Here is a 13,140-nt window from a genome sequence, read left to right as displayed (position 1 = left end):
CAAACTGCTTCACTCCTGTGTTGGAATTGAAGACAGTTTAAGAAACCGCTTTCTGGATTTCTGATCCTTCCTCTGCTTTTGCCATGGTGATGGCAAAAAGTGCAAAGAAGAGAAACTAAGATGATTAAAGGAGACTAAAACATATGAACGGTTGCAGGATTTGGGTTTTTGCTAGTCCAGAGGACATGATAGCAGCATTCCAGTATTTGAGGGGCTGTCACAAAGAGGAGGAGGTCAGCTTATTTTCCAAAGCACTAGAGGGCAGGACAAGAAACAACATTGAGAAGAAACATGAAATTAAGGGGAAACTTCCTAACAGCAAGAACAATTAACCCAGTGGAAGAGCTTGCCTTCAGAAGTTGTGGGTGCTTCACAACTTCTTCACAAATTTTAAAGAAAATACTGGACAGTCACTTGTCTGAAATGGTATAGGATCTCCTGCTTGAGAAAGGGGCTGGACTAGAAGACCTCAAAGGTCCCTTCCAGGTCTATTCTCATTCTGAAATTATGTTATACCACAATTACCATAGTGATTCCTATGCTACTGTAATCCTTTTGCTGGGAAAACAAGCACGAATCATTTTCCTTTCCATGGATGGATTTTTGAGGACATGTGGTTGATAAATCTTTTGTATGAGGGTCCCTTTCCTGACTCATATTTGACATGACCCATCTGGTGTCTTCAGTGGTAAAGCAGAAGGCCAGACCAGACCAACCTCCATTTTACCATTATTTCTATTATTGGAGCTCAAGGAGAAAATGGAGAACTCTAGTCACTTAGCTTTTTTTGTTTTTGAAATAAAGGCCTAGGTGTTTCACGTTTTCTTTAATGGAGGGGGTAGTGGAGGAAATAAAGCTCCATAGTGACCATTATTCCTGTTACTCGACCCGGAAGGAAAACTGGCAGTGTTGCCTTTAATTTTTGTCAATCTTGCCATCAGCGAACTTGTAAAACAATGCAAGACACAGATCAGCCTTGTGGCATTCCACCATTATTTATGGTTTTCTTTTTTTAAAAAAAACAAACCACTTTCAGCATTTCACAGGCCCACAGAAGTTCTCCTGACAAGATTATGTCAGAAGGTGACATGGTGGGAAGTGATTGGTGGGGGCCCACCTGTCACATCACAAGATACCCAGCTGGAGGGTAGATGGAGTGCTTACAATGAATTGAGATATGACAGGTGAATCAGACAGCATTGCTTGTGCTGGCACAGGAAAATGCAACTTTTGATGTGTAGCAAGGAAAGAAATATTGGGAGTGGGGTTGTGCCTTCTTGGTAGGCTGGGTGTGGGTAGAAGACTGTATCATGCATTAGCTTGTGTTGCCACTGGGGAAGTCTGAAGGTGCACATTGGTCCACAATCCATTGCCACAAGGTTCTCCCTTCAGGCTTCTTTAAAGTGTACAACTTGCACACAGCTTGGCACTGAAAATACCATGTTTGGTTAAAAGAAGTTGAGTGTAAAGGTTTCCCCACTCCCATGTATTTTAACACTTTGATTATGACAATTTCATATATTATAGAGAGATAAACATAGCATAGGGTATATCAACTCCATTGCCAGGTAGAAAAATACCACAAAGGGCTAAAGAAAAGTAAGCACTTTAAAAACATTCTGAAGAGAGGACTAAATGATTTATCATTAAAAGAGCCTCTGGCTTCGTAAAGATTTGAAAGAAAGGAAAAGTGACGTGATGTCCAGACCCTTGATTTGGGATGGAATATTTGGTGTATAATGGTTTTTGAAAAGGGGAAAGAATGGCTGAAAAAGAGAATGATAGAGACAAAAGGGTAATTTGGCTCACTACCATGTTAGGCTTTGGTTAGAATTGTACAGTATTATGAACTCCAAAATGAACAAAGCCAAAGTTCTGCACCAGCTTTGTACTCTTTTGTACTATTAAGTGTAAGTAGCATTCAGTACTCTTGACAAATTATCTTGAGAGAATGTGACCTTTGATGAAAACAAAATTCCCAATCCTTCACCTTTTCCATAGTTTTTAGAACTTTAGACTATATGATGATAAACATTGGATCTCTCCCTCTCTCTCCTTCCCTCCCTCCCCCTCTCCCCCCCCCTGCTTTTAGCAAAGCTATTTCCATGATCCTTGCAGCAGGGATTTAAATGACTCCCCAATTCTAATTAGGTCAACATTTAAACATACATCTCATATTATTGGGGTTCCAGTTTTAATCTTTATCTCTTTCTTCAAGCTAATCTAAAATAAGTGAATTCTGCCGGATTTTGATGCTGTGGTCAGGAGATGATGTTATCCATAAAAGTGAGATCTTTTTTCCTCCTGTCTCTTTACTTCTTGACCCAGAAAACCTTCATATCCTTGCCAGAAAAAAAAAAACATTCATTAGTTGTCACTATTTCTAAAGAGAAAGGCAACAGGTAATTACTTGTTGCCTGTTCTTTGAAAGGATACTTAGTTTTTGACCTACATTTTCAAAATTAGGTGTGGCTACGCATTTGGAAATCTTCAATGGAAAATGAAACTCTTTATATGTTGTGTCAAATTGTGACATTAAACAGAAAGAAATATAAGAAGGTAATAATTAATAATTTGCTGTCCTTCAATCCTTCAACCTAAGGGTGTATCTACAGAAATCAGAGGAAATGACACTCAAAGATGAGGATTCATAGTACTAAAAGAGCACAGGTGACACTATAGAAAATATTTATTGCTTACATGATGTGGATATCAATTGCCTTAGCTTACAGTTTCTGGGCCTTTTACTATTAAAGAGGATTAATAAATGGCTTAATATTTCTATTGAACAATCTTTTTGGCTGGCATCTAATGCAAAAACACAGAGTTCCTAGTCTAATTTCTATATTCAAAGTGGATCTATTTCAGACACTTAATGTAATATTCTGCCTATACTTAAGCAAGTACTGTACTAACAATTTAAAGAACAGGGTACAGGGACCCTCAAAAAGATATGGCAATGCGCCTTTAATGGGTTTTGACATCCTTCGGTAATCTTGGATAAAAAAAAGGAAAGAATTCAGAACTACTTTTGGTAGACAGAAACGTCAAGACAAAACTTGTTTGCATGAAATAGAACAGGAAGGTTGCTTTGGAATGAGGAAACCAGGATATTATATCACACATATTAGATTTTTCTTCTTGGTCTTCAGCAGCAAAATTTTAGATAACAATGTTCCAAACCAGGTGGAGTTTTGAATTATGATTGGAAGAAAATAGAAAGTTTGTAGAGATGTATAATAATGTAATTAGAGACTCATGCTGTATTTACTGATACAGCTTTTGTATTTTGAACTGTAGAAATTTTGCAGTTTTCAAAGACAAACCCATACCAAATACATTCTGCTACTTATATCTGGACCTGTCTTTTCCTGGAAAGAATGCAGCTGTCATGTTGTATCTCTGAAATGCAAAGCTTCACTTAGCTACATTTTCAATTTGATCCAGATACAGAAAGTCTTCCAAGCGAAACACCTGCTCATTTAGAAGATAATACAGGTAGTCCCTGTTTAGCGACTGCCTCATCAAATGACTACTCACAGTTCCAGTGGTGATGAAAAAGTAATTTTGTCTGGCAAGATCCAGGAAAAGAGCCTTCTCTGCCATTACCTTCACCCTTTGAAACACCTTACCCCAGAGGTGAGGTGGGCCCCCACTCCTCCGGCCTTCAGGAAGAGTGTTAAGACAAAAGGTTTTAGGCAACTCTGGGGGTGGATGGTATTGTGAGGATGTCCTCCCCATTTTTTTTTAGCTTTTTAACTTTTGATACTGTAACCCTATATTTTAATTTTGTTTTTTAACTTTATTTTTATTTTATACTTTTATATTTTGTGACATGTTTTTATTGTAAACTGCCCAAGTGATGTCAGTGAGCTGAATAGTATAGAAATGTGATGAATAAATAAAATAAAATAAAACTTTTACAACCAATCCCTGCATTTACTACCACAGGTCCATAAAGAAAAGGAAAGCTGAAGATCATAAGCACTGTTGTGGTTTCACTTAGCAACCACTTCATTTAACAACCAAGTTGCTAGTCTCTGTTGTGATCACTACACTAGGATTACTGTGAAGTCCCATTCAAGAGACAAAGAATACTGAATAAGTGTCTCTGGAGATTCCCAGTCACCCAGGTGATGGTGTCCCAAAGGTGCTTTCTCAAGAGCTGAACACACTTCTTGGATGAGAAGCAAAATGCCTTCAAAGAAAAACCAGAAAGTCCAGTTGCCTCTTAAAAAAGCACTTTTGGGAATATTGAATAAGCCATTCCACCAAGAAATAGCACTTCTGCCTTCCTTGGGTTAAATTTGTTTGTTGCTGTATCCATATCACATTTCTCATGGGGTAGGTTCTTTGTGTCTATAATGAGTAGATTTGTCTGATATCAGTGATATAACCCTGAGAAAGCCGGCTACCTCACTGATATGGCTGCTCCTACAGCTGTAGTATAGTTTGCTGATAAGCTTGATCAATGGTCAAATTCTATGGAGGTCAAAGTTGAAGGAAAATTTGCAACAGATATGCTTGGCACTTTATCTTGATCTATGGTAAACAGGCCCCGAGGGCTTGTTTATTTCAATAACCATCACATTTAAATGTTCTTTGGCTACACGAAACACAGAACGAAACCAGAGGAGTAAAGTTCCCAGGCTTTAGTGATTTGCACTAGGTTGCATAAATGGCGCTGTACTTGCTTGATGTACAAATTATTTGATCAAAGTAGACCAATCGGGACAGGAGCCTTTATAATTAATACTCACGCTAAAATTTATATAATGTGTTAATTTTGCAATCCCCATTTTATTTATCCTTGAATAACGTCATTAGACAGCCTTTTCTACTCTGTGAAACAAGGCTGAGAGTCACAATTTGCCCAATAACACCCAGAGGGTCCATAGATTTGGGCAATGGTTGCATTCTGGCCTTTAGATGCAGCACATTCCAGAATTTACTGGAAATCCTATTAGAGCTCAGTTATAGGCAACAGTCTCAGGTGAGCTGGGACTCACTTTATGAGTAAGAATAATTGAACAGTGAAAATGAATAGACAAATGAGGCAAACCAGAAATTAAACCAAACATCAAATCGGGATTGAAGCACAAGCCAAGAAATAGGGCTAATGAGCAAGTCAAATGTTAGAACGGAAAAACAACAAAAACGCTGAAACACTCCTGGTTTTCTTAGTCCAGGCAGGTTTTTTATTTTTATATTCCTTCCAGGGACCAGCTTGGGTGGGCAGAACTTTACCTGAGGATATTTCATTAAGAAACCTCAGTTATCAGTTGAGTGATTTCCCAAACAGGATAGCTACTGGCAATCTCATCACCTCCTAATTGGTTTGCATCCGTGACTGAAATGTAGGATACTTAAGAACTTGAACTGTGGTATTTCTTGGTTGTTTTTTTGAAAGGATAAAATAGCAAGCACATGCTGATGTAATTGTTTCTAATATTTATTATTTGACTTGATTTCTATACCTCCTTTATTACTTTATAAGTAACTCAAAGTGGCACACATATGTAACACTCCTTCCTCCCCCTATTTTCCCCACAATAGCAACCATGTGAGATGGGTTCCAGAGGTGGTATTCAGCAGGTTCTGACCAGTTCTGGAGAACTGGTAGCAGGAATTTTGAGTAGATTGGAGAACCGGCAAATACCAGCTCTGACTGGCCCCACCCCCATCTATTCTCTGCCTCCTGAGTCCCAGCTGATTGGCTGGGTCTTCTTTTGTTGTCCTGCACAGGAGTAGGAAGCTGGAAAGCAGGTTAGTGGTTTAGGGAGGGAATGGGGATTTTACAGTATCCTTCCCCTGCCACGCCCACTAAGACACGCCCACCAAGCCACACCACTGAATCGGTAGTAAAAAAAAATTAAATTCCCACCACAGATCAAAGTCACCCGGCTGGCTTTCACGCCCATGGCAGGACTAGAACACATGGTCTCCTGACCACACCTGAACCACTATACCAAGCTGGCTCTTTATTTATATTGTTCCTATTCTTGCCTGTACTGTTTTGTACAGTACAGTGGAAATAGAATAAGGAAACAGTAAAAAGGGAAATTGATTTTTTCTGTACCATAAAGAGGGCAAAAAAAATCCTGATTTTCTAAGTTTCTATAATGACTACTCACTGGAACAAGTAAAAATATTAACGTAGTATTTCTGTTGTGTACCCATAATCTTTGGTTAAAAATCTATATGGGCCTATATGCAAGAGCCTATTGAAAATGTGAGTATTTTAAAAAAGTATCACCATATGCAGGTAGTCCTTGATTTATAACCACATTTGGGCCTGGAATTTTGGATATAAATTGGGATGGCTTTTAAGTGGGTCACCATGCGATCCTACGTGACTTTGTGGTCAATTTTATGATAGTTATTAAGTGAGCCACATAGTCATTAATTGAATCCAGTACATCCAATGGATGTCTTTTGTTATTTTCTGTGGAAAAAGGCAAAAACTGTCACAAATTGTGGTCAAATGACAACTGGTTATAAATGCAAGCCAGTTGCCCCAAGGGCCTGAAATGCGGTCATGTGATGGGGTGGTATAATGCTTTATGATGGTTGAAAGTGCTTGAGAGGCTGTAAAGTACCCTTTCTGAGGCCATCATAACTTTGAACAGTCATTAAGCAGATGGTCACTAAGTGAGGACTATCTGTACACTCACAATTAAGCTGATCTATGGCTAAGCCAAACCTGATTTTTAAAATCCATTTTTGTACCTAAAATTCCTGGCTTATCTGCGAGTATATAGATTTAGTAAATAGATACACACCGGGGTGGGTGTATGTGTGTGTGTGAGAGAGAGAGAGAGAGAGATCATGCTTGGAGGCAGTTTTTCTATACTGTGACACAAGTGTTGATAGTGGCAGACTTAAGGGATGCCAAATGGATGGGCCTTACCTTTGCGTGACAGGATTTGTCCCTCTTTTCCCCCCAGCCTGGTGCCTTCTAGGTGAGTTGGGCATTCTGTAAGTTTTATCTTCAAAAAGTTGAAGCAAAGGCTATATTGCTTTGAGTCATCACAGTCTGCAAGGCCATAGAGCTTAGATAACAGTAGGCACCCACATGAAAACTAGTTCACCGTGTATGTTTATTGCAGGGCCTGGATTAAAGGTGATTATATGCCTGGCTTTAGTTCCACACCTTTATCTCGGTAATGGCAAATATTTTGAATGCAGGAAATGGCTAACCTGCTTTTGAATTAATGTTTTTCTTTCATTCCCAACTGGACCTGTGTACACTACTTTAGGTTTCTATATCATACCTCATCAGTAAACATTTTAAGTGCTGCTTTTCTTCCACTGCAGTATATAGAGAATTGGTAGTTGAAAGAAGATAAGGTGCCCATCCCTGTTAGTTCTCTCTTTGAGAAAAATGGTGACTTAAACATTAATAACAGATACACTTTGCACTTTAATGTCATAGTTTTAAAAATACTTGAAATGCACATTTTTGTTTACAAACCACTCTGGGTAAACTTCTGATTTCTTGAGTGGTTTATAAAAGTTAAAACACTACAGTACTTAATAAATGAAGTGCCCCTTCAATTCATTTGCTGACTGCTATTTTTATAGAAAAAATAACTTTAAAATGCAGTGCTCCTTGATTCTTCTGCTACTCAGTGCTTTTTAAGTTTTAAGTTCTTTTTAGAGAAACTCATCTGGAACTCCGTTTGGCTAAAAATTACTTGTGAGCAAAGGGTTAAATACTCCCACAGCTCTGTTTTTCTAGTACAGTACTGCGGACCTCCTCTTAAAACTGTTTTTTTTAAATAAATTAATCGTCTCACTCCATTATGTTTTTGAGTATAACATGTATTCTATTGAAAACAGCATTAGGAAAAACAGCCTTCACATTGACTGGATTACAGCACTATAGGAATAGTCTGGTAGTATTTTCATGCTAATTAAGTCTCTTGCTGATCATCAGAGAAAGTGCTCAAAGCGTGTTTCTCTGGCGGTAAATTACAAAGGCAGAAAACACATTTTCATGTGTGTGGACTTAGCGCTGACTGCAGTGGGTTATTTCAGCTTTCTCTGCTTATCCAGGACAAGGGGAAGGATTCCTTGCTAACTTTTGCAAGATATGTTTTTATAAAGTCCCTCCCTTCTGGTGTTATGTGTCAGCTTGTCCTTTTGTGCCTGGAAGGATTTGGCTCCACTGATTCTCTTGCGCTGAAAAGGTATTGCTCACCTGCCCTGCTTCTCTGACTCAAGTCAAAACAAGTAACACGGTTTCTTTGGCACAACCAGAGTGAGGCAGTGCTGGGAAGAGAGAAGGACGGGACTGGAAACGTGAACAAAAACTGCATGCAGTTGCAGTGACTTGGATATTAGGAACAAACCTCCCCGAATCTTCCTCTCACAGTAGCAAAGCCCCCTAAAGGTAAGATGGCTTTTTCATTCCCGAAGGGTGGCAGGGCAGCTATAACTGAGAGCTCATTTTGGCATATGTTAGAAAACGGCATTTTGATTTTGTTTAATATAGGACTTTCCCGGGTTTTTTTTTTAACTTAAAATGATAAGTGGAAATCCATTGAAACCTGTTAATTGTGATGATGAGCCAATATTTGGGTTTTAAATTGAAAAGAACAGGAACTTTGTTTAAATCAATTATAGAAGTATTCTGTATATGGATATTTTCATATATTATTGAGATTCTACATGGAAATTAGCAGGAATTATGGAAAAGTCTACATACAGATTGCTATGTAAGCCTTACAAGTCTTCTTGCCCTGGTCAGTGACAGCTTTAACAGCCAGGTGATTGTATTTAATTGTGTAAGTTACCTGTAATTTTTTTACACAGATTACTTTTTCTTGGCGAATCTGTAACATGTAATGTGGTCTCTAGATCCAGAAAGGTATTCTGTAGTTCCTTCAATTCATTTTCAGTGTCTGGAGGACAAGGAAAAAGAGAAGGCTATGAGATGGATACACATTTCAATGGAGCCAAGACTGAAAAAAGGAAAAATCAAAATTGCTTTTTACATTTAATGCAAATAATTTGGATTTTTGGATCAGAGGGAACATACTAGGGTCACAGGCAGAATTGCTTGGATGTAGCAACATAAACAAGACTCTTTGCCTTTATAAAGCCAGCAAGAGTGATTAAGAAGTATATTGAGTCTGCATTGCTGAGTGGCAAGTAAAGTTCAGGGACCTCTGATGGCCTTATCAATAGGACATCATAGCACAGGTATAGGAATTGATAAGTCTGTACTGTTTCATCATGTGGCTTCTGACTAGTTAGCTTTCCTCATCATAGACTTGGGCTGCGCTATCAAAGTTTTATAAAGCATGATGTTTTGCACCTGCATATGGCTAACTCAGCAACCTCCATATTTTTTAAAGCTAATTGGTGATTTCTTCCCGTGAAGACATCAAGTCTCTCTGTTCCTTGGTCATGTTTTAGTGGTGCTTTCTGATTCCTCTATACTGGCTTACTAGCTGTGACTGCATCCAGTCCCCAGGTCTGACAGACTGGTTCCTAAGTCTGCCTTTAAATCAAATTTGTAAGTAGGTCAGAATTGTTATTTAGCATTAATCAAATGTTTATCTTAGTAGATATTCTATATTATAGTTTTCATAAGTATATATTATAAATTATAGTTTCACATGCTCCATTATTCTCACTTTATCCTTTAAATTTGTTCCAAGTGTTGACCCACCATATGATTGATGGTGTTTCACATCTTTCTGATTACTTTATTATTTTTACTTTATTTTCAATCATGATTAGTTTTCCTTTTCTTTGATGCATCACTGGTGCTTGCATTGGATTTACCTCTTGAAGACATGGTTACTAGGGTAAATAAGAGAAAAAATGTAAGCCAAATATGAAGTTGCATACTCAATGCAGTATTAATGACAGTGTGATCTGACTTAATCTGGCAAAAATCCTTCCTCCAGCTGATGAACAACTGACGTGCGGTGTTTTCATGAGCGTCACAAAGTACTGTGTGTTTGTTGTTACAAACCATCATATTTAACTCAAATGTTTAATACGGTAGGATTTGTGACAATCTGGTCAAAAATACAAGTTGCCCATAAGTCAGATGTTCTTATCCTAGGGATTGCCTGCACCACATCAGATATGCAACTCCATATCATGCAGGGCAATCTGATGGTCATCCTGAATTATAAAACAGGGCAAGTTGGAAATAGGGCTTTATTTTAATTGTGGGACTTGTAATTATGGTACCTGAAGGATGGGTGCTCTGCCTTCAAAGGAAGAAAGGAGAATCAGCAAGACATCATTGAGATAACAGGGGTCATCCAGCTACAGAGGGGCAAAAAATGGCACCACCCGATCCTAGTTGAAAAGCAGTGCAAACTATATTTGTTAGGGCATGAATTTCCACAGGTAATTTCGGAAAGAATTGTGCATTGCCCTGGTATCATAGTTAAGGAACTTTATATTCTGCCAGCTACATACACTTTTTTGTCCTACATATGCATCCTACTAATGCTATTACTCTTTGTGAAACATAGCATACCATAGGGAAGATATTTGTTGGAAGAGCATAACATTGAAGGAGCTTCCAGGGTGTGCACCCTTTGTTTTGCGAAGCAGAAACAGATGACCAAGCTTCACAGGGTGTGAGAGAGCTGCGAGGCTGCTGGGGAAATCTGGGATAATAATTGCAAGATTTAAATCTCTTAATTGTTCAATTAGTCAATTAAAGTTGGACAGTTAATTAAAAAAAACAATTCAACCAGTAGGCAGCCCTGTTTTGACTTTGGCGGTTAACTGATAAAAGAAAGGAGCTCACTCAGCACACTTTTTTTTAGAACTGCTTGGAGGGGGTGTTCAAATATCCATTGACTTTGGTGGGGCAACAGTGGGGCACTGAGTCACAGTCTGGGATCTGGTGCCCAGAGGACACTTCCAGATGATGATTTAATTACTGTGCAATAAATAGACAGTTGCTAATCTGGTGGGGTGGTAGGGAAGGGAAGAGATGAGGAAGAGACGGGCACATTTTTTGAAACACCCAAAATATTGTTTTCTGAGTACAGTACAGGTGGGCCATCTGTTTGAACTTGTATTTAGGGATATATTTTTTCACCTATTTCTATTTCTGTTTTCTATTGGTTAGTTTTGTGATGATCTCAAAATCACTTCCACATTATAGTTATAGATTATCTTATTTTACATGTATTTTTTTTGTTTTTTCTAAAAAAAAATACTTCTCTAAAATTTTTACTTAGAATTTCTCTCTACTGTCCAGTCTAGAAATCCTGCCCTGTTAATTTTCTGTTAAATTTGTCATCACAAGTTATTTTGCTTAGTTTTAGGTTATACTTTTTTCCCCAAATTTTTTGTCCCAAGACTGTGCTTAAATTTTGGAAAGAAATAAGAGGTATTTTAGCTCCCCTTCTCAGGTGAAGTAGTTCTTCTCCTTAAAGTTGAACAGAACACTTCTATAACCCTTCAATAGGTAACTGATCTGAATGGGTTTTCAGATAAGGTTTGTACTCTCAGCCTGGAATTTATGCATTTATTAAAGTTATATGGCTGCCCAACTCGCATACTGTGACTTGTGGCATTAAAAATCCACAATCTAAATTTTAGTTTAATGCTGATTTGTTTGACTGTTTGTTTACGTATTTTCTGCAGTGTTGAACCTGAAAAGCCCCAAGTGTTTGTGAATCAGTCAGTCAGAGAACTGTATGGCTTCAGACACAACCTGAAGCAAGATTTTGCTTTGTCAGTCTTGTAGGCTAGAAATTCAAAGTGAAGAAGGTAGCTTTAGTTTTGTTTCCACTTAACTATATGTATAGGAAATTTGGCTCCATTCTTTGGTTATTAATAGGTGTTTTTGTGCAGTCATAGCCCATGAAAATGCAGAAATACATTGCAGGGATTTAAAGGCTGATTCAGACAACCACTAATTATTAAGTGGCTGAAATTTTGGCATGTACTAAACCAGTTGGGTGCAAGTATATATGGGTAGGAAGGAATGTCTCATGGGGTTATCTACATAATTCTGATATCCACATTCTCTTTGCCTAAGAATAAGTGAAGGGGGTAACTCCCACTACACTATGTATGGCTGCATATGAAAGCTGGCACAAATAGGTACAAATGGATGCATTAGATTAGAATTTTAATAGCCTTCTCCCTATTTTTAAAAAGTATTTCAAAGGGGCATCAGTTTAAAATAAGTAGAAAAGTAGTATGAAAGGAGATATTTGGTTTTTTTCCCTCCCCATCATTTCTCTACTCCAGATCAGCCTTCCAAAATAGCCCTCTATGAAAGTGGAAATCCTTGGAGGAGACCCATTTCAGAAAATAGGGGACAGGGAAAAGTTTAAACACTACTTCTCACTATTTTGTTTTCACAATCTGTATCTCAACTAGCTTTTTTTAAAAAAATCAGAGTGCATTGGAATTGGGCAGCTAATAAATTAAAATAAAAGAATAAACTCATCACCATCTTTTAGACCTCTGCATTGATATGTATGGGCTGGTTTCATACAATATCCATAACTGTTTACTGGATTAACCCATTTATAAATTTGTGCAATACATTGAGGTACTAAAATTGCTGTGTGAATGCACTCACAAAGACTTTCACTAACTTGAGTGTGCTGTGCTACTCCAGCTGTGTTGGTAATGTTTTGAGATTTATCTATAAAACATATTTTTAAAATTTATCATAAACTCAACGGGCACTGAAACTTAGCTATTTATGGAAGTTTGAGAATATAGTTAAGGCTAATCGATGGATTAAAACTCTGTATGCTGAGAAGTTAAATAAAAACTGGGCTCTCTGCCCAGGGAAACTACTGGTAGTAAATTCTGTGTAGAAAGCCTTTATCTTATTCTAATTGGTTACCTGTAGCAAATTTCCTTTTCACTAACAAATGGACAGTGTGATTTGAAGTAACCCAGAAACACTGTATTTGTTTCCTGTATCACATCACTTTTTTTAAGCATCACATAGATAAACTGGGAGGGGGTTGCTCTTTGCTAACAGCAATGTAGAAACAGGGTTAAAAATGAAGGTTGAATCTTCATCTCAGAATTCCAACAAGATTTGTTAAATTGACTCAAGTACTTATCACACAGCACATATTCCCCACCTCTTCTGTAATCATGAGAGATGATTGTACAATTAGACCA

The 13,140-nt window shown here is 37.8% G+C and overlaps 1 protein-coding gene across 4 annotated transcripts in view; it reads left to right on the top strand.

Moving 5' to 3' along the window:
- Positions 1–8,153: 8,153 nt before the first annotated feature.
- INAVA (innate immunity activator) overlaps positions 8,154–13,140 on the top strand; it is a 29,828-nt gene continuing 24,841 nt past the window's right edge. For 2 of the 4 annotated variants that reach the window (XM_087929690.1, XM_026718188.2), the window contains exon 1: positions 8,219–8,395. The gene's annotated coding sequence lies outside the window, so the exon portion shown is untranslated. Of the gene's footprint in view, positions 8,396–13,140 lie in introns of all 4 variants that reach the window. The other 2 variants (XM_087929692.1, XM_087929689.1) reach the window with 2 other exon arrangements.

Source organism: Pseudonaja textilis, chromosome 3 (genome assembly GCF_049901715.1).
Source record: "Pseudonaja textilis isolate UNSWEBS1 chromosome 3, rPseTex1.2, whole genome shotgun sequence".
NCBI lineage: Eukaryota > Metazoa > Chordata > Lepidosauria > Squamata > Elapidae > Pseudonaja > Pseudonaja textilis.
Note: the sequence above shows the minus strand (reverse complement) of the source record. Positions and strands in the feature narration are given on the sequence as shown.